Here is a 22791-nt window from a genome sequence, read left to right as displayed (position 1 = left end):
AAATCAAGCAATTGCTACAATGAGAGCCTGAAGCAAGGCCCTCCTTTTTTTTTTTTTTTTTCCCCCTGGGATACTACCAGGAAGAATATGCCTAGTTATTTATTTGGTGTTCATCTGCTCCTCCCAGAGAATGCTGGGGATGTTGAGGGCAAGGGCTCCCATCTGTCTATCCCAATTATTTGGATAATGGCTGCCTGTATCTTGGGAAAACAAAGATGGAGGAAAAACCCACCCTTCAGCTGTGGGCCACTCCTCTAGGCAGGCTGTCAGACACCCACATACAGCTGTGTAGAGAGCTCCCCGATCTATTGGGTTCCAACAGCATGCCTCCCTCCTCTATCTACCCAGTGACTCACCTGTGTCTCACTAATCAAACCAGGACCCAGCTGCAGGAAAATAATGCAAGACATCCACACCCAGCAGGGACCACCTTAGCATATCAGGATCCAGACTCTCAGGTGCCACAAGCCAATTGACTGTGACTTCATCCTCACAGCCATGGATTGCTAGAATGTAAACCTTTCTGTTTCCTTTTCCAGGGAAGTCTCTAATCACTGTTATCTGGGCTCTAGTTGGCCCCTCCAGACAAGACTCCCCAGGTGTCCACTTCTTCCCTTCCCTATCCAGGCCCAGAACGCTCATAAGCCCCAAAATAGAAGCCAGAAAGTGTCTATAGCTCAACTTGCATCCCCCACCCCAGGACTGAATGGCTCCAGAACTTTTAATCTCTTAAAGAAGTAAATCTCTGGTTTCTCACTTGTATATATGGTCTTAGATAGGAATTTTCTGTTTAAGTATGGTATTAGATACTATTGGCTATCTGTATGTGTGTGCCACTGAGGCTTGTATGCAGACCCAAGTACAAGTTAGGCCAATCACTCTACCATGCAGCCACACCTCCAGCTCCTGTATCTTTTTTTTTTTTTTTTTTAAAGATTTATTTATTTACTATGTATACAATGTTCTGCCTGTGTGTATGCCTGCAGGCCAGAAGAGGGCAACAGATCTCATTATTGATGGTTGTGAGCCACCATGTGGTTGCTGGGAATTGAACTCAGGACCTCTGGAAGAACAGCCAGTGATCTTAACCTCTTGATGCGGTGGCGCCCACGCTACCACCACCCATTCACCATGTCCCAGCGAGGGGCTGTGGATCGGAAAAGATACAAAAGACGGCGAGTCATTCGTGCCAGAGGAGGCCAAACGCCTTTTATTGAAGAAGGGAGGAAACCTTAAATACAGGTTTACAGCACAATGGAGGAACCCCTAGAGGGCAGAAGTTAGCTACCAAATGTTCTACATTCTTGCATCTAAGCTGTTTACACCAAATGCAGGATACACAAACAAGGAACTTCCCTTAAGCATTCAGGAGGGTGGAGACCAGCAGGGAATCAGCATAGGGAGGACATCAAGGTCAAGGTCAGGCAAGCAGGTTGTCAGTTACCCAACTGGGGAGTTCCAGGGCACTACAATCTCTGAGCCATCTCTCCAGCCCCCCAGCTCTTGTATCTTTCTGTATAAAATTTGATGTTTATACTGTGCATTTATCTGGACTAAAACTGGTATTTAATTTGTGTTAATGTATTATTGTAAGGATCCTGCTTCCACTCTTCCAGGTTTAATACCTTACATCATCAGCAGGCCACTGCGTCCCCACCTTAAAAAGCCACACGTGAACCCCCACGCTCTCTCTCTGCACCTCTCTTTCTGTTTCCTCCCTGCCAGGCCTGGCTTCTCCGTCCTATCCCCTCTTCTTACTAATAAAGCCCATTCTAACTCTGGTAGCTGTTAGTTATTTTGGCGCTCTTACCCCGCGAGGAACATGTCCTGAACATGACAAACCCACAGAAGAGCTGTTTATTAATGAGGATAGAGGTGACAGGCCTGTGTGAAGCACACACGTGGGTGAGAAGACAAGAGAGAGGAGAGAGAGAAGAGAAGAGAAGAGAGGAAAGAAGAGAGAAGAGAAGAGAGACCTGTGCAAAATGGCGCTGGCTTTTTAAAGAGTGGGCCGAGCATGCATACAGGACTGCATGTGGCTAATCCATGCATGTGCATAGATTACATGGCCACGCGCTTTACGTAACCATGTAAAGCCACGGAGTCCTAGCCACACGAGATGTTCTGACCTGGAAATGGCTATTTTGAACCGGAAATAATTAGGCCGTCCGCTGGGCAAGCCCAACCGTGTGGACATGTGGTGATTTCCTATCAGTAGCCATGGCTTGTGACTCCTCTGGCAAACAACCAACGCCATTTATCTTTTCATTGGTTCTGTGACTCAGATCTCTTCACCCAGCTTCCGGGGCTGAGTGTTGTGGAAACCCCTGTACCGAGGGCCTGTAACCCTCCCACCGCCGCCACTGCAGTACAGTCGGGACCGTGCCTGCAACTGCCCCCCACCACCACCACCACCACCACCACTGCATCCTCCACAGTATGTGCAACTAGTGAGTCCCTTCCCATGGCTCTGCAGCCTGACCTAGATTCCTTGAGTGCTAGGGAATGGTCCCCCGGGGTGGTCCTCGGGCTGCACAAGCAAGGACACATTCTATCTTGATGACGTATAGGATGCTGTCGGACCACTGGGTGGTCCACATGCTGTGTATGCTCCCAGCCCTTACTTATAACATGACAGCATTTTGGGTAACCTGTGCTGATTCATAGATCCTTCCTCTACCTCCGAGACTCTTGGGATAGCAGCCTAGGATCCTGGTTTGCTATTTTACTTTTAATTTTTCTCTCTTGGCTGCAGCCATGGGACAAAGGGGCAGATAACAGTAAAATTGGCAGATACTAGTAAATCTGGCTGCATAACAGCTTCGTGGAAACTTCTGCCAGCAAACGGGCAAATAAAAAGAGTTACTTTATTCCCAAGCTTTCTGCTAAAGCTCTGAACCCTCCTTCCTCCCCATGTCAAATGTTTTCTCTGCCATATGCAACCTTTTCTGTCTATCTGACATGTACTTTCTGCTCTCTGACTGTGGGTGGGCTCTCTGCTGTTGTGGGCTCTCTGACCGTGGGTGGGCTCTCTACTGTTGTGGGCTCTCTGCTGTTGTGGGCCGCTTCTGCTGACTCTCACCCTAACTCACCTTAAGACTATGCAGATGTAAAGATTGTCTCTTTAGGGACTGGAGAGAGTGTCTCTTTAGGGGCTAGCTTAGCAGTTAAGAGTTCATGTTGGGGTTGGGGATTTAGCTCAGGGGTAGAGTGCTTGCCTAGCAAGCACAAGGCCCTGGGTTCAGTCCTCAGCTAAAAAAAAAAAAAAAAAAAAAAAAAGAGTACATGTTACTTTTGCATAGAATTCTGGTTTGGTTTCCAGCACTTGCACAGTGGCTCACAAACATTCCTAATTTCAGCATCAGGAGATACAATGCATGCTGATACTTCTGACTTCAACTGACACCAGGCATACATATGGTCCATATACATACACATAGGCAAAATATTCATACACATTGTGGTGGTCTGAAAGAAAATGGCCTCCATAGGGCGTGGCATTAGGAGGTGGGGCTTTGTTGGAGTAGGTGTGGCCTTGTTAGAGGAAGTGTGTCCCTGTGGGGGCAGGCATTGAGGTCTCATATGCTCAAACTATGCCTAGTGTGGTATGTTGGGGAATATTATTTTAAGGTGTGTTACCTTCGTTTATGTTGCATTTGTTTAACTCTGTGAAGCTTGTGTTACTTTGCCTGTCTCAAACACCTGATGGTCTAATAAAGAGCTGAACATATAATAGCAAGGAGAAGAAAGGATAGGGAGGGCTGGCAGGCAGAGGGAATATATAGAAGGTGAAATCTGAGAGGAAAGAAGAAGAGGTATCCAGAGAAGGAGGAGGACTCCAGGAGCCAGCCACCCAGCTACACAGCAAGCCATGGAGTAAGATTTACAGAAATAAGAGAACAGGAAAAACCCAGAGGCTAAAGATAGATGGGATAATTTAAAGTTAAGGAAAGCTGGCAAGAACCAAGCCAAGCTAAGGATGGACATTCATAATTAAGAATAAGCCACCATGTGTAATTTATTTGGGAGCTGTGTGGCATGTCTCCCAAAAGAGCAAAAACAAACAACAGTGGTATTGTTTACTTCCTGTTGCATGCAGATTAAGATGTAGAACTCTCAGTTACCTCTCTAGCGCAATATCTGCCTGCATGCTGCCTTGCTTCCCACCATGATGATAATGGACTAAACCTCTGAACTGTAAGCCAACCCTAATTAGAGTTTTCTTTTATAAGAATTCCCATGGCTGCTGGAGAGATTGCTCAGTGGTTAATACCACTGGCTGTTCTTCCAGAGGTCCTGAGTTTAATTCCCAGCAACCGCATGGTGACTCACAGACATCTGTAATGAGATCTGGTGCCCTCTTCTGGCCTGCAAGGATACATGCAGACAGAACACTATATATAAATAAATCTTAAAAAAAAAAAGATTTCTCATGGTCATGGTGTCTCTTCACAACTATAGAAACTCTTAGACACATGTAAAATAAAATAAATATAAAAAACTTAAGATTTTAATTATTTAAAAAGAGGGTATGTATGTGGTATAGGGTGAGCACATTTGAAACCAGAAACTTGGAGGGGCTCGATTTTAATTGTTCATAAGCCCAGCTAGCCTGCCAGTTTCACACATGTAAATAATAGGGAACACAAGATTCCTAGGTACAGACAAAACATTTGAAACTCAAGGCAGAAGCAGTTGACTTTGTAATGATTCCTCAGCTGGTCCGATAGTCCTTGCATACGCATTAGGAAACATTTCAGGAGAATCCTGGTTTGAACAAGTCTGAATAAAGAATGATAAAGTGGACAGGTTGGTCTGAGCATGGTGCCAGCACCTAGACTGTGGAGGTGGGAGAATCCGTTCAAAAGGTCATCCTTGGCCACATAGAGAGTTGGAGGCCAGCCTGGGCTACATAAAACCCTACTTCAAAAAATTAAGCTGGAGAGATGGCTCAGAGGTTAAGAGCACTGGCTGCTCTTCCAGAGGTCCTGAGTTCAATTCCCATCAACCACATGGTGGCTCACAACCATCCCTAATGAGATCTGGTGCCCTCTTCTGGCCTGCAAGCAGAACACTGTATACATAATAAATAAATAAATCTTTAAAAAAATTAAAAATAGAAAAGTAAAGTGCACAGGTTTTAGATTTTAACATAGTTACCACCCAAATAGTTTTATATCATCCAAGAAGTGCTCACTCACAGTTACACAGTTACTCTGTTTCTATGGATTACCTGTTCTGAACCTTAAATTTTAGTAGAATCATGTAATATGTGGTCTGTCACACTTCTGTGACTGGCTTTTTTCACTTAACATAGTGCTTTCAGGTTTATCCACATTGTGGTAGGTACCAGTACTTCCATTTATTGTCAAATAATATTTTACTGTATGGATATGCCACATTGTATTCATTTATTCACTCACTCACTCATTCATTCATTGATTGTTTAATAACATGGGATGTTACCACTTTAGGACCATTGAAAATGTTGCTACTTTGAGTCTTTATGTATAGGTTTTGTGTAGGTATTTGTCTTCATTTCCCCTAGTTCTATATCTAAGAGAGGGATTATGGACTCTTAAGTTTATCTTATAGCTCATGTTTGAGAAGCTCCAGATGGTCTTTCAAAGCAACTCTGTCATTTTTGCATTCCCACTAACAGTGTATGAAGACTCCATTTCCTCTACATTCTCACCAAAACTTGCCTCTGCCTATGTTTTTAGTTATAACCATGCTAGGGGGTACTGGATGATATCTTGTAGTTGAGATTTGTATTTCCTAGTGGCTAAAGATGTTGAGTTTATTTGCCTTTGTGTATCTCCTTAAGAAATCATTTCGCCTGGGGTGATGGTAGTGCACATCTTTAATCCCAGCACTCAGAAAGCAGAGGCAGGTGGATCTCTGAGTTTGAGGCTAACCTGATCTTTAGAGAAAGTTCCAGTACAGCCTCTTTGTGGTTTTTCTTCTCTTCTTAATTTTATTTGGTATTGTGATAGCTATTGTTTTTTCCCTTTCCAAATGTCTTTTAGAACAAGCATCTTCAGGGGTTTTGATTGGGATTCCACTGAAGCTATAGATAGGTTGAGAAGAACTTATGTCCTGACTATATTGAATCGATCTATAATTTATCTATCTTATATGTCTGTCTATCATCTATGTATCTGTATCATCTATCTATCTATCTATCTATCTATCTATCTATCATCATCATCATCTAGCTACCTGCTTACCTACCTACCTGTATCTGTGAACATGAATTATCTCCATTAAAATTATTTTATGTGTATGGGTGTTTTGCCTACATGTGTGTCTATGTACCATTTTGTGCTGAGGAGTCCAGAAGAGGGTATAGGATCCCCGTGGAACTATAGTTACAGATGATTGTGAGCAATCATATAGGTGCTGGGAATCAAACCTTCTGCAAGAGCAACTAGTGCTCTTAATAACTAGGCCATCTCTCTAGCCCCTCTCTATTTATTTTTACATCATCAGAGTTGTGTTATTTCCCACACACAGATTCTATACACATTGTCCTGAAGAAGTCTCAGAGAATGTATTATTTTCCCCCACAGAATTTTAGTATTTATCTACAGAAGATGATGCCACCTTAAAACAACCACAACATCATACTGTCTTAAGATGGACCTTAAAACTCTGACATCACCAGATGCCAAAACAGGGTCCACTCATCTGACTGCTGCAACACATGCTCCATTTGGCTTGATTTCCGTGATTCAGCACAGCTACTGGAGCTGATTCCATAGGGAAGGACCTTAGCTGCTTCTCCCATATCCACAACCAACCAGATGTGGCCATGGCCTCATTCCTACTTCCTGGGGTCCTGAACAAAGTTTCTGTGGCAAATCTGGGAAAACTTCTTAAGATGGGTGCTGTGGAATAATGCTTTTGTACACTGGTTTAATAAAACACTGATTGGCCAGTAGCTAGGCAGGAAGTATAGGTGGGACAAGTAGAGAGGAGAATTCTGGGAAGAGGAAGGCTAAGTCATAAGATGCCATCCTGCCATCCAGGGAACAGCATGTAATAGCACACAGGTAAAGACACGGAACATGTGGCAACATATAAATGAACAGAAACGGGCTGAGTTTAAATGTAAGAGCTAGTATGTGGATGGCCTGAGCTAATGGCTGAGCAGTTTTAATTAGTGTAAGCTTCTGAGTGATTATTTTATAAGCGGCTGTGGGGTCCATGGGGCTGGGCAGGACCAGAGAAAACTCCAGCTACAGATGGGTGTAGGCAGACTCTTCTGTCCTGCCAGCTGCTCCCCAAATAACCACACAGAGACTTAATATTAACTATACATGCTCAGCCAATAGCTTAAGCTTGTTTTTAGCTACCTCTTATAACTTAAATTAACCCATTTCTACTAATCTAGGTGCTGCCCCAAAGCTTGTTTACCTCATGTGTGCACTTCCCATCCTGCTCACTTTGTGCCTTATGGCATCTCCTCCAGATTCCTCAGGCTCCGTCCTTCTCAGAGTCCTCCTAGTCTGGCTCTCCCACCCAACCTCTTCCTGCCCAACTATAGGCCAGTCAGCTCTTTATTAACCAACGAGAGTAATACATATTTACAGTGTACAAAGATTGTTCAACAATAGGTGGAATCTCTTCTGGCTAGGTTTATGTCAGCTTGACACAGCTAGAGTCATTTGGAAAGAGGAAGAAAATGAGAAATTGAGAAAATGCTCCCACCAGAATGGCCTGTGAACAAACCAGTGGGGCATTTTCTTAATTAGCAATTGATGTGAGAAGGACTAGTCTATTGTGGGTGGTACCACCCCAGGGCAGGTGGTCTTGGGGTATATAAGTAGGCTGAGCAAGTCGGTAAGTAGCACTCCTCCATAGCCCCTACCGTCAGTTCCTGCCTCCAGGCTTCTGCATTGAGTTCCTGTCTTGACTTCCCTCGATGACGAACTGCAAGCTGCAAGATGGAATAAACCATTTCCTCCAAGTTGCTTTGGTCATGGTGTTTTATCACAGCAATAGAAACCTAGCTAAGAGAAGTTCAGACTGACTGTGTTTTAGATTCAAGTGGGATTTCTGGCAAGTATTTACCTGGTGATGCTCTCTGTCCATCAGAAGTACACAGCACCTATCTTTTGACAACGCTACTATCGATAATAGTTGTTATATAACACAGCTATTTTAATTGCTTATTTTTCCCCCAAGTGCTGAGGATCAAACCTAGGGCCTTACACACCACAGATAGTGTTCAGTTACTGAGCTGCAACCTAGCTATTTCCATAATTTTATTTTTGATTATTAGCTGAATCATTACAATGCATCGCCTACAAGTCTGTGGTTATCTTTAGGAGCAGTTCCTGTAAAATGGAAGACAAATGTCCAGTTCTCATCCATTATTTTAAAAATTCCTCAAGAGTCCTGTGATACTGTGTTATTCTGTTTTATGCATCCACGTTTTGAACATGCTGGATCCGTTTTGATTAACTGCTTCTGCTCTTCTTGATGATAGTCTGTGGCTCTCCTTTTAGCAGTAGACCTTGTTATTATCTGGCCTCACAGTGTCTGTTTTCCTGCCCAACTTCTGGTCTTCCACCCAAACACCAGGAACATAGGTCAGAAGCTGCTTATATACACTACTCAGCTCTCCAGTGCTGTTTCTAGGTGTACTTTGAGAGACTGATTCCTCCCCTGGGGTCAAATTCTCCTTGTTTCTCTGGCCACTGGTGCTAACTCGATGTGGCTGTCACCCCCTTTCCCTGTGAGTTTTCACCATGCACAGCATTGTAGATACTTCTATGCCATTAGGTCATGGTATTTTATCATAGCCATATCACAACAAGGCCAACTTACCAAGCACTTCAGTCCCCTCCAAGCCTTCTGGCTTTATCAGGCTGGACTGGGCAGTCTTTTTAGATTATCCCACTGCTGGAAGCCTTCTGGATATCCCTAGACCACCTCAGGGATTCCTGAGTAATGGAAACACAGTGATGCCTGCCTGGTGGACTCCCAGATCCCTCTCCTCTCTCCTGTTCTTCACCAGCTCTAGTGGTTTCTGTGAAGGACTAGCAATGCTAAGCTGAAGTCTTTGGAGCACTGTGAAGGTCTAGAGCCCTTTTCTGGGCAGTTCTATTGGCTTCCCCCAAGGCTCGCCCAACTACTCCTTTCTGTGGGCCCAAGATCTGGTTGTCTGACATGTCTGTAAATTGATGTTTGACTTACTTTGTCCAGTGTCTTAGTTGTTTGAGAGGCAGGGTCACACACCCCTTGTATACTTGTGCCTATTTTGTAGAGAACTGCGCCCCCATTTTCCATGCTTTCAGACACTATAGGTGAAACAGCTCCTGTAGGGTCTTGAGGTACAGGTGCCCGCTGTGCCCAGGGGCATCAAGAAGAGCCACAGAATTTGTGAGTGAGCACAAGAACAACGTCCCAAGGGAGTAGAAACCAGCTACTGGAGAAGATGGACGGGGAGGAGTTTTACTCTTTTCTATGTGCAATTTTGCTGCCTAGCACACTCTACTCAGGTGCTATGGGATCCTCTCAGAAGAGCTAGGGGCAAGAGATCTCTCCATGAGGAGAACATAGCAAAGTCAAATACTGCAGGGGTCACGGAGGTGGTAAAGACCTTGGATTTAGTTCCAAAATGTTCTGGAGCCCTGGGTCAAGCATTTAATGGAAAGTAAGGCAAAGCCTCACAGAGTTAAGAGAGTCATGGGGTTGGGGAACTGGCTCAGCAGTTAAGAGCACTAGCTGCTCTTCCAGAGGATCTGGATTTGAGTTCCATGTCGCAGCTCACAACTGTCTATAACTCCAGTTTTAGGGAATCCAGTACTCTATTTTGCTCTCCAAGGGAACCACACACATGTGGTACACAGGCATGCATTCAGGAAAAATACCCATATACATAAAATTAAAAAATCTTTAAAAACATTTTTTAAAAGAAGTATGGGGCACCAGGTGGTGGTGGCACACACCTTTAATCTCAGCACTCGGGAGGCAGAGGCAGGTGGATCTCTGTGAGTTCGAGGCCAGCCTGGTCTACAGAGTGAGTTCCAGGTCAGGCTCCAAAGCTAACCAAACCAAAAAAAAAACAAAAACAAAACAAAACAAAAAAACAAAAAACCAAAAGCTCGAAAAACCAAAAAAATAAACAAATAAATTTGGGGGCTGGAGATGGCTCAGCAGTTAAATGCCCTGGCTGCTCTTCCAGAGGTCCTGAGTTCAATTCCCAGCACCCACATGGTGGCTCACAACCATCCATAGTGAAATCCGGCACCCTCTTCTGGCCTGCAGGCATACATGCAGGCAGAACACTGTATGCATAATAAATACATAAATCTTTAAAAAAAAAAAAGAAGTATGGGGTCAGTTCATTCTGTTCTCCCAGCAGCCTCACTGGGAGTTTGTAGGTGATGAGAAGATCATCAAAGAGGAAACTCATCACAGAGGATGGATCAAACATTCAGCGAGGCTAGCTGGAGCCAGAAGTAAGGAGGGAAGTATTCCTTTCCCGATCATCAAACTGAGTACCATAATTTTAGGTTCCTTCATTCGCTTGGCTGAACCAGAACACATACATGCACCTGTGAACTTAGTATATTACTAAATAAGACAGTAACATGATTTCAGGTCTCTTCAAGCCTCAAAGATACCCTAACCCACTGGTTTCTGCTCTAGTTAAGCCTCTGGGGTGTTTTGAGCAGGGAACATGTTCCAGCGAATGCTTTATAAAAGTCACTATTTTGTGCTGAAAATGGATCAGGGAGCAAGGATGGATACAAGGAGACTAGATGGAAGCTGTTCACTAACCTCGGGATACAGGGTAAGGATGGGGGAAGGGACACTTGGCTGGATTCTGACGGGTCAGCCGATGGCTAGAGGGAGACTTCAGTGCTGGAAGGTGGGGGCCAAAGTGAGCAACAACCTTCAGGAAAGACCAGAGGTTATGTAAAGCTAGAGTTCCCTGAGACACCCCTGATGACTAGACATAGAAACAAGGTCTGGGCCCTGGACCTAGAACGACCTCTGAATAGTGTGTTACCTAAGGCATGAAAAGCCCACTTGCAGACAGTCGGAGTCTGTCTGTCAAGTTAGACGACTTCCTAGGATCTGTGTCCTAATGCCAGAGCTGCTCAACAGTACCTCTTTGCTATTTCTAATACCAGCACCAGACCCTCCCTTACTCTGGGACTATCTCTCAACTGTCTCCCTCATCAGTAGCCTCTATGATTGCAAAGGGCGGTCAGGTTTCTCTAGAGCATAGCTGCATTGCTAGGGAGCCTTCCCTCCGAGGGACCATACACACGACCCCCCCATACCTGTAAGCCCCCTTCTAACTTTTAGGTAGCCCCTTTCGAGCTCACTGCACACTTGTCCTTACTGGATTCCTTTCAAGGCACGATCCCCCAATACCTGTAGGTCCCCCCCTAACTCCTTCCTTGTCCCACTGCCTGTCTAGCATACCGCTCGCTGCCACAACTACTTTGTTCCCCAAGAACAGCCTTGCAGCGGGGTGTGGTAGTCTTTAATCCCAGCACTCAGAGGGCAGAGGCAGGTGGATCTTTGAGTTCAAGGCCAGCCTGGTCTACAAAGTGAGGTCCAGGACAGCGAGGGCTACACAGAGAAACCCTGTTTTGAAATTAAAAGAAAAGAAAAGAAAGAACAAACTTTCTTTTCTCTGTTTCTGCACTCTCCCAGTTACAGTGACCAAACAAACTTTCTTTTCTCTGTTTCTGCACTCTCCCAGTTACAGTGACCACTGATGACTATGGACAAACGGATGAGCTGTAGGTTTGTTTCCACGGCCCGAAAGTCGAGCAGAAGGATCTCTGTCTCTCTCTCTCTCTGTCCACAGTGTTCTGCGCACCTGGCTGATTCCTAGATAGGACAGGAATGTTAGAAGAAGGCACACACGGGAGGAAACCCGTTGTCCCGGTGCTCCGGCTTAGTTCCGGACCCAGATAGTCACTTGTCAGAAGTGTGCTGAAGTTTCTCGGGCTTGCTGCCTCTTGACCACGCCTTCTGACCCACCTCTCACCCTGTGGCCACGCCCCTGAACTCCACCCCGCTTGGCTTGTCGCGCCAGCTTCCGGAGTCAAGCGCGGCCCGCACGCGCCTGCGCCCTCTGGCCCCGCCTGGACCCCACCCCTATAGGCTCCGCCTTCCAGAGGCCCCGCCCCTCCCATTTGCGAGGTGGGAGCGGAGCCGCACACTGCGCATGCTCCAGCCGCGGCGCCCCCGACTCCGCACTCGGCTGGGTTCGGGCATTTCCGCCTCTTTGTTTTAAACTCCGCACGGCTTTTTTCTCCTCCTCTTGGGGGGGACCCAGAGGGAGCGGCGCCCCCTCCCCCTCCCGGCGAGCCCCCGCGTGCGCCCGCTCGCCCGCCGCCCGAGACGCAGGTCAGTGAGCCCGCCCCGCCCGGCCTGGCCCGCGCGCCCGCTCCTCAGGCCGCGGCCTCGGCCCATGGTCGGCAGAGGGCTGCGAGCCCAGCGCCCTCGGCAGGCCCGGGAGGCGGGACCCTAAAAGCTTGCCAGAAGGCCAGGACTTGGGAGGTCTGGACCTTGGGAGGGCAGAACCCTGGGCCATTCTGGATCCCGGAACAACCTGGACCCCGGGAGGACAGGAACCGGGACCAGACAGAACCCTGGGAAGACAAGAGCCTGCACCAGGCTGGACCCTGGACCAGGCTGGACCAGGGATAGGCAGAATCGTAGAGCAGGCACAACACCGAGCCAGGCTGGATTCCAAGCAGACTGGACCGCGAGAGAACAGGACCTAGGGAAGACAAGGATCCCAGACGGGCTGGACCAGGCACCAGGCAGGATTCCAGAGAACAGGACCCCGGAAGAACAGAAGTCTGGATCAGGCTGGTTCCAGGGAGATCAGAACCTCAGACCAGGCAGGACCCAGAGCAGGCCAGAAATACCGGGACTGGGCAGATCCTCCTAGTGCTGGGACCTCAGGACAGGTAGAGAAGAGACCCAACCCTTGGCTTGGTCACTGGGGGAGGGTCAGTACTAGAGTCCTGACAAGATTGTAGGAAAGGTCATTTAGGAAGACTGGATCTCAGGACCTGACAGGACCTAGAAAATGCCAGAATCACTGAGATGGTCCAACTCTAGATAGATTACAGAGGAGGGTTAAGACCCTGAGACACCCCCCACCCACCCACCCAGGGTCAGGCAGGACTCTGGGAGAAGGCCGTAGGAAGGTCAGGACCCAGGAACAAATCAGCTGTAGAGAGCTGGGAAACCAAGGCTGGCCCAGAGGAATCTGGACCACTGTGGCGGTCCTAGAGCAGTTTGGGGCCCCCGAGGGTAAACCGTGAGAAGGGTTCAGAATACAGATAGGCTTCAGGACCAATAGAACCAAAGGTGGGTCACGTTAGGGTGAAAACATTGGGGCTGAACCACGAGGAAGGTCCTCAGGGAGTACATGGATAATAGTTGGAATTTCAGGGCTTGGAGGCCTGGGACTCCAGACATACAGACCCCAAAATCTGCTGAAAAGATCCCTAGGCATTGGAGATCCAGGGGTGGCCCAGATCTACCCAGCCCACACTGGACCCTTTCTGTGAAGTGCTTACATGTGGGTTCCTGGTTATTTGAGTCCAAGGATTCAAACCCTGCACTGCGCACAAGTCCCTGAGCACCCTGATGTTATGGAGTGGGTGAGGCTTTTCGTATAGTTAGTTACAAGCCAAAGCTGGAGCTCTTCATCATTCCAGGGACTCGGGACTTGCTGCTCCATGTCCCGGCCTCCAAGCTGCCTCCCCTGCTCTCCCAGCTCCTGCAGGACTATGCCTTTCCCTAGTCTTGGCCACAGGTCAGTGGCTGCACCTTCACTCCCCCTTCTCTTTACCCAGAAGGTCGTGAGGGTGTGTACAGAGGCTAGTGTTGTATCCAATGGGGAGGCACTCCAGGAGTAGATAGGAAGGTGAAGTTAATGGGCAGAGGATTGAGGGGGCTGTGGTGTGGATGACCAACTAGCACCCACACTCCTGCTTCATCTCTAAAAAGGAAAGAATTAAGAGGACCTTGGGAAGAGGTTTTTGTTTCTTTGAAATCGTCTCAGTCAGTCTGTCATAGAGAACACAATGTGGAAAAGTGGAATGTGTTTTTGCTGCTTTGGGAGACATTAAGAGATAATAGGATGCTGCTCTGGACTAGGGCAAGTGGATGGACATCACTAGGACTAAGATGTCCACTGAAAACCTGATATGTTTCAAGATGAAAAGGCCAAGGAGTTCTGGAATGGCCAGGCTCCCACGCAGATCTGGGGTAGTCAACAATGGGTGTGTTCCCTTGCGGAAGCTCTGTTTGGTCAGGCTGCACTCAAAAGTGCTGGCTATAGGGTGAGAATAAACTCTGGGCTATTTAGATTTCCAAGAGATTCTTGAACTGGTCAATTCCATGTTTCATTTTGAGCCACTTTACTTCTTGGTTCCTGGGGGGTGGGGGGGGGAGGGGACGGACAAGTCTAGGTTCCTTAGCACTGGGTGTCAACTGAGTTGTGCTCCTGAATGGCCCAAAGTGGAAAGTTGTGTTTGCCAAGTGTCCCTACACTTGGGACCCTTGTACTCAGAGCTTCTCTGGTTTGTTCTTTGGTTATGCCCTTTATTGTAATTTGCTGTGTGAAATTTTAGAAAAGAATGAGAATTTGTTTAGGTTCAATGATGCTCTTCATCTTTCCATGCTTGGACTTTAAACATGAGCAGTGTTGAAGAGTTATTTATATGTTGCTGTACAACGTATTACCCCAGAATGTAGTGCCCTGAGACAAAAATTGGTTCCAATAGAAGGTGAAGAGCCCAGGCCTGACCTTGCAGAGCTTCTGGCCAAGTTCCACAGGCCTGTATTCAGGGTACTAGACCTCCTTTGGGGGTTCTACAGGATTCCAAACCAAGCTCCCTCCTACACTGTCAACTGGAGACCCAGTTCTTTTCCTGGGGCATCTCAAAGGACAGTAGAGAAGGGGCCACTGATAGAGCAAGGCATCCTCTGGAAGGAGGCCACAGGCTTTACAGTGTACCCTTGGAAGTGGCATGCCATTACTTCTGAATTGTTTTTTTAGAATGAAGACACAAGATCCTGTACACACTTGGGAAGAGAAAAAAATCCCACAAAGTGGGTGTACCAGAAGGTGAATCAGGCTTTGCAGTATTGCTATCAGCCAGGAATTTGTCAAGTTTTAAGTCTCTTATGGCCTATACCCAAGAAAATTTCATAAGTAAATTAAAAGTTTTATGTAGCTCCAGATGGGATGGCTCACACCTATGATCCCAGCACTTGGGAGCTGAGACAGAAGGATTGTAGTGAGTTTGAGTTTAAGGCAAACCTGAGCTACAGTAGTGAATTCCAGGCCAGTTTGGAGTAAGATCCTGTCTCAGAAACAAAAGTAGTTGTGTGTAGAGTTAGTATGTTAGAATGAGGCTTCTAATGTCTAATATCACTATAAAAGTTCAGATGATTGTGATGCATATGTGTATCCTATTTAAGAGGCATCTATTACAAATAGAAAATGTTCCTGGTAGTTAACTTACCATTTGGAATGCTCTGGAAAATAGACCTCTGTGAACAAAGTGGGGTGTAAGGGCATACTGTCTAACCTCTGGGTCAGGGATTTCCAGTATTCTGAGAACCTTGCCATGTTATTCTGAAATACATTATAAACCAACCATCTAGTTTTTCTTAAAAGCATCTTAAAGTATCTTTCCTGGTACATTGGACCTCATACACTTGATTGTAAGTGGCTTTTTAAAAATAGTGTGTAAGATGTGAGGTTGGGGTATTTGTCCTTGTTGGAATCTATACTCAGAGATGTCCTGCAGACATGAGTCCCTTCTCCCCATCCCAGGTCTTGTGAGTAGGCCTGGAAGATGGCTCCAGGGTACTTATCCAGAGTCACTTTGGATGCTCTTGCCCCTGATGGCCACCTCCCTATGATTTCTAAACTTTGGGAGGTTCCACCTCAAGTTCACAAGGTCATTGACTAGAATTGTTGGGGTTTATTTGTGCTTTAAAACAAGGTTTGTCTGAGTCTGTGTTGTTATTCTTTAATGACCATATTTATTATTTGCTGCCTTGTTTGTTTGATATTCAGAGTTGGATTTAAAGTTGAAGATGTAATTTTTTTAATTTAGAAATACATTGGAGTTGAAGGTCAGTTTCCTGTTGTCTGTTGTTATCCTTACAATCTTACGGTTCATATTGGAAGAATGCTGCACAGTACATTATGCTTCAAAAACTGGAACTATTCCTTAGTTCTGTGAGTTGATTATCATTAAATTTAGCTGGACATGGTACTATATGCCTATAATCCATGCTACTACTAGTGAGGCTGAAACAAGATCTTTTGAGTTCAGAAGTTGAAGACCAGTCTGGGCAACAGTGTAACCCTGTTTCAAAAAATAAACTAATTAGTCAATCACAAAGATGGATGAAGCCTTTAAAAACAAGAAAACACTCTTGTCTGCCACATACCTTCTTACAGAATTAAATTGTACAAAAGCCAGAAGGCTAGGTAATAAGCTTAACCCACTTTTGTTGTAGACTCCCCACTGACTTGAGCAAACTCCCACTGACAGGAGCGGTGCTTGGTGGAGACGCTGTCTCCCTCAGCCTGTTGCTGGCTGTGTGTTGTATTAAACAGACTCTACAGTGTTTAGTTGGACCTCAAGAATGGAGGTTAATTGGATTTTTCTTTTGAAAAGATATTGATATTTGGTGGACTTTGCTACAGTAAGAAGCATATAGATGGTGAGATGTTTATAAACTTCCCTAAAGCCCCTGATCAACCCCGTGTCTTATGTGGGCTTCATGGGGTCTTATGCCTAGAAACCTCATGGGTCCTGTGTGGGTTTCCTGGCTTTTATGGTACAATGGAACTTACTAGGACCTGTGAGTCCTGTGTGGTTATGTGGTTATTGTAAGGCCTCATGGAGGCCTCTGGGTCACATGAGTTTGAAGTGACTTTCTGTCTCCTGGTTCCACAAATGTATTAGGTGTTCAGCAAACTGTAGCCTAAAGCAAATCATAATCAGTGGCTTTTATGGCTTTGTGCTGAGGATATGTGTCAGCTTGGTTGCTAAAGTCCTCAGGACATGCTCTACAAACCAGGAATGGGGATTAAGCTGTACGTACCACAACTGTCCTTACTTCAAGGACTTTTACTTTTTTATAAAAATTTATAATTATTGTGTGAGTGTATATTTCGGAGTGCAGAAACACTGAGCATGTATGGATGTCAGAAGATAACTTTATGGAGTCTTTTTTTCTCCTGCCATCTTTATGTGGGTTCCAGGAATTGAACTCAGGTCATCAGTCTTGATGGCAAGTGCCTTTACCCCCTGAGCCATCTCACCAGCCACTACCTTTTGCTTTTTTATCTAATGTTTACCAGAGCAAACCACAACAACAAAACCTAGTAGAACAAAAATGCAAGAACTAGCCGGGTGGTGGCACACTCCTTTAATCCCAGCACTCGGGAGGCAGATCTCTGTGAGTTTGAGTTTGAGGCCAGCCTGGTCTACAGAGTAAGATCCAGGACAGGCACCAAAACTACACAGAGAAACCCTGTCTGGAAAAACAAAAAACAAACAAACAAACAAAAAAGCAAGAACTATAGTCGATGGACATCTGCTGTGGCCTGGATGTTGTTTTCATTCCTCCCAGTTTTTCAGGTTGAAATTGTAACTCAAAGATGACTGCATGAGAAATGAGCTTTGTGGGGGGCAAAGACAGAATGAATGCCTTATCAAACATTCTGAGAGCTCTTCCATCCTTTCTGCCTCAAAGAACTTGCATGGCAGTTGGGTCTGAACAAGCCACCGAGGCTACTGTGACCCAGCTGCCAGTGCTGAGGAGTAAACATAGGTTGCTTATAGCCTTCCATTGTAGGGTATTTTGTGACAGCAGTCTACAGTCCAGGACGGGACCCTCATGCTCATTTGCAAGACACAATTTTCTATTCAATAGTATCTTTATCTTTCAGTAAATACCACTTTCCTGTCCTTGAAGTATCAAAGAGTAACTTCAAATGGTAGGCCACCTCTTGCAGGAAATGAAGAGAGGGAGGAATACCCTGCTTAAAACAGACCTGCAGGGTAGGGGGCTTAGCATGTCCCACAAATAATTACTCCTGGCGTTTTACAGTTGGCCTTATTGTCATAGGAAGGTCCTTAGAGTTTTTCCTGAACAGATCCCTGGGTTCTGGTGCTATGATTCTCATCCTGACAACCCAGGGAAGCATGGTGCTGTGTTGCTATGCATCATCCTGACACTCAAGGAGGTCTAACATAGACTGATGTCTGTCCTCCTAATACACTCATGGAATTCTGGTGTTGAGTTCTGCACTCCTGACATTCTCAGAGTGTAGTAAGACATGGCAGGTTGGAATATTTCTGCTTTGTGACATATATCAACAATCCATGGCCACCTGACTTGTTCCTCTGTTGGCTGTTTTTGTTTTTGTTTTTGGTGGGGGGAGGTTTCGAGACAGGGTTTCTCTGTAGCTTTGGAGCCTGTCCTGGACTAGCTCTATAGACCAGGCTGGCGTCGAACTCACAGAAATCCACCTGCCTCTGCCTCCCAAGTGCTGGGATTACAGGCTTGTGCCAACACTGCCTGGCTGTTGGCTGGTTTTGTAAGGCGAAATGCCTCAACACAGTCAGCCAAAGAAAGACAAGGCATATTGGTGAGGTCATAGATCTGTACAGGCATCAGTCTTTGGTGATACATTGGAGATTATGCTTACCCCCAAGGCCAGTGGTTGTCACTGGAAACTGATAGCATAAGTACTTTGGCCCGGTGGAGTACCAGATCATAGAAAGTCACAGTTTCAGCACACATTGAAGGGCACATAACTGTGGGTACCTGGGAGGGTACAATGTTCAAGCTCAGCACAAAGCTTCTTAATCTGGGAAAGTTCTAATCTGTAGGAAATGCCTACCTACCAAGGGCTAGCTAGCTACACCCTATTGAATGAAGGATAATGTTCCATCTTTAACCATGGGAGGGACCTCTGCAGGACTCCCACAGATGTCAGGAAGTGCTGTGAGAGACTGGAGTGGCAAGGGGAGGCAGGCAAGAGGGCAGTGGTCTTGGATATAGGAGCTATACCAGTGATAACAGCTGACCACCACAAAAAGGGTCAGCACAGAAGGAAAGATGTCCGTCAGCACAGATCATAGTGAACAACCCTGTTGTGGACAGGCCATAGAGCAGAAAGAGGTCACATTTGGAATGAGATGGGAAGACAGTTGTCAACAGCTGAAGGTTTGTAACTGGCTTATTTGGAACAGATCTGTTTTTGTTTTGTTTTTTAATTGTTAAAAAGCTATTCTTTTAGTATTAATGTGTATTGGACCTGGACTGTTTAGAGACCAACTTGAAATCTGATCAGATTAATGATGCCTAAGCCATAGATCTGATGGTGTCTCTACCTAGATCTTACCCATAGGAGAGTAGGCTTGTGTTACTGATTTTAATAAGGACAGCATCATTCTTTTCCTTTTTTTTGCTTTGCTTTGATTTTCTCTTCTTTTCTTTTGAGGCAGGGTCTTATGTAACCCAGAGTGGCATCAAACTCACATAGCTAAGGATAACCTTCAGCTTCTGATCTTCCTGCCTATACCTCCCAGGTGCTGGGATTACAGACATGTATCACTGCTTAGCTCTCTATGGTGCTTGGGATTGAACCCAGGGTCTTGTTTGTGCTAGACAGGCATTACTGAACTACATTCCCAGGACACGGACAGATCTTGCCAGCTTGGACTGAATGGTTGTCCCATCTTCTAAGGCTGTGTAAGGAGCACCTGGGTGCACGGCTAGTAGTTTGTGTTACATTACCTGGATGCAGGATTCAGAGAAATTTTATTTTCTAATTTTAAAAACATTTTAAAGTTATATTTTTTATTTATTTACTTTGGATGGGCATATGTGGCATTCTGAGGACAACTTGTAGAAGTTGGTTCTTTCCTTCCACCATGTGAGTCCTGGGGATTGAACTCAGGTTGTCAGGCTTGGCAGCAGGCACCTTTATGGGCAGAACATAATATCTTATGGGTCATATTTTCCTCTTTAAGTCATTCATATTTTTGCATCTTACAGAACTGGGATACCTGAGACTCTGACTAGGTGTTGACTAAAGTTAGAGCTTGTGACTCCCATCTCCAGGGAGGCTACTGGGTGGAATCCACAAGCTAGACAGTGTGCAGACGGGGAAGAAGTATTCTGAGCCCAGGCTTGCCATAGCAGGGGCACCGTTTGCTTATAAGAAATATGAGCCAGGTGGTGGTGGTGACACCTTTAATCCCAGCACTTGGGAGGCAGAGCCAGGCGGATCTCTGAGTTCGAGGCCAGCCTGGGTTACCAGGTGAGTCCTGGGAAAGGCGCAAAGCTACACAGAGAAACCCTGTCTTGAAAAAAAAAAAAAAAAGAAAGAAAGAAAGAAAAGAAAAGAAAAGAAATATGAGTCCCCTGTATTCTCATTAATAAATTCCTCTATTCCCTCATTCATAAATGTGCACAGGGCATATGTATCATTGGGAATACAGCACACGGTACCCACCCTGCAGTAGATGAAGTGACAAACCTGCTTGCCTGCCTTCATGGTAGTTTCTATTCCACTGTTGTGGGTTGCTATGTCCACGTACATGTTGTTTTTGTGACCACAGGTGTGATGATGTGCAATATAGCAAGCAACAAAAATAGATGATTCTTAGAAGGCATGGAGAGGACACCAGGCTGGCCATTTGGCCACATGATATGGTAGTGGTACTGATACTTAGCTCATTTTTGAGTGCTGGAGCCTCCAGAAAACTGGCATAGAGTTTGGTAGGGTGTGTGTTGCCCTTTTTCTCAACACTGTACACTCATGGCACTTGGCACCATGGCCTACTGCTCACCGTCACTCTCCATCTTGTAAGTCTCATTGGATTTTTAATTTATACTTCCAGTTTAGTGATAAAGTTGATCAGCTGAAATCTGCTTAGTTTGGACTTTTTCTTTAGTGAATCTCTTTTCATTATTTAGAGCAGAAGCGGACAAAGCTTCTCTCTAAAAACCAGATAGTACTTTGGCATAGCTGGCCCTGGGATGCTAAGTAGAGCAGCAACACACCACCACCACCCCACCCCCGTCCGGAGGACCTGAGTTTGCTAAGCCTATTATAATGCTAATATGTTGTAGATGTGTGCTTCTCAGTTCATAATAGAGCATAATGCAACCATGAATTAGAAAAGGTAATAAATACCCCTGAACATGGCACCACATACTGTGATGAATGTTAGCATTTCCTTGAGGGATCGTGGGTACCTGTGGTCTGGTGTCACCCTACCAATAGGAGCTTGTCTGTCATTTGTTTTGAATTGTAAGATACTCTTTTCAACAGTTTATTGTGTAGGTGGGGACTCAAGACCTCTTCCTGAGACCTGTGGACCACCATTGCTGGCCAGCCCATAACAGGCAGGCAGCTGACCTTTTTGGAATCTTGTGTCCCATGAGAATGGCACTGTTATGTTCTTTGTGGGCAATTTTCTTCTCTACAAGGAGCCATGCATAGCTGGGAGCACCCTTTTTTTCCTAACTGCTGAGGAACAGCTGCTAGGTGGGGCCCTATCTTCTATGGGCTACCTGCTGATGGGCAACCTAGTCACCTCCATCTGAGACTTTAGTCTGTGGAGCTGTAATTGTTCACATCTGAATTGTTGAGCAGAGCAGTCATGTGTTAATGTTTCCTTCAACAGGGTTAAAAGTATTTCCTTACAGTCTTCTAGGATTCCTAAAAATAATGAACGGATGGTTTATAAAATAATTTTTACATGTCTTTTGGGAAGATCATATGTTGTTCTATTTTTATTTTTTGTGGTAAGTGATATTTTTCCTTGTATTTTTGCCTAGCTATATTCCTGGGGTACACCTAACTTGGTCCTGAACGGCTCTACCTTTATATACTGATAGATGAAATTAGCCAATGCTCTGCTTAGGGTCAGATAGGTCTGTTAGTTTTCGTCCATATCTCACCTTGCTAGAGTTTGGTGTATGGCTAGTAGTTTCATAAAGTGAGTTAGAGGGCAGAGAAATGGCTTAGCAGTTAAGAGCACTGACTGCCCTTCCAGAGGACCTGGGTTCAATTTCCAGTACCCACACGGCAGCTCACAACTGTCTGCAGCTCCAGTTCCAGGAGACCTGACACCCTCACACAGACATGAATGCAGGTAAAACACCAGTGCACATAAAAAAATTTTCTAATTAAGTAAAATGAATTAGAACTCAGAACCTGGTGCAGGATTGACAAATGCATGTTCTGGCCCCAAATACTTTTACCATTTGAAAGGGTGATTTGCTCTCAGATATGGTATACTCACAGACCCAGATCTTTGGTTTTGTTTTTTATCTTTTGGTGTTTTTTTTGTCCTGGAACTCACTCTGTAGACCAGGCTGGCTTTGAATTCAGAGATCCGCCTGCCACTTCCCAAGTGCTGGAATTAAAGGCGTGCCCCACCACTGCCCAGTAGCCCATGAAGAAAGTTTTGTGACCACTCACTCAGCTTCTATAATAGAGAATATTTTGGGAATTCATCACTGGTCTTAATTCAGTTTTTCACCCCCGCACCCCACCCCTCAGGAATTTATCCATTTTGTACAAACTTCATTTTAAGAAATTATATGTAAGCCAGGAGGGTGGCACATACCTTTAGCAATCCCAGCACTGGAATTAAGTACAATTAGAAAGCCTTATGTGGTGGCTTGTGCTTATCAGCCCAGCACTTGAAAGGCTGAGGCAGGAGAATCACTGCAACTTCG

At 45.5% G+C, this 22791-nt stretch overlaps 1 protein-coding gene across 1 annotated transcript in view; it reads left to right on the top strand.

Moving 5' to 3' along the window:
- Window positions 1–12188: 12188 nt before the first annotated feature.
- Pcgf3 (polycomb group ring finger 3) overlaps window positions 12189–22791 on the top strand; it is a 49959-nt gene continuing 39356 nt past the window's right edge. The window contains exon 1 of the mRNA XM_036200790.1: window positions 12189–12384. The gene's annotated coding sequence lies outside the window, so the exon portion shown is untranslated. The remainder of the gene's footprint in view (window positions 12385–22791) is intronic.

This window comes from Onychomys torridus, chromosome 10 (genome assembly GCF_903995425.1).
Source record: "Onychomys torridus chromosome 10, mOncTor1.1, whole genome shotgun sequence".
Classification (NCBI taxonomy): Eukaryota; Metazoa; Chordata; class Mammalia; order Rodentia; family Cricetidae; genus Onychomys; species Onychomys torridus.
Note: the sequence above shows the minus strand (reverse complement) of the source record. Positions and strands in the feature narration are given on the sequence as shown.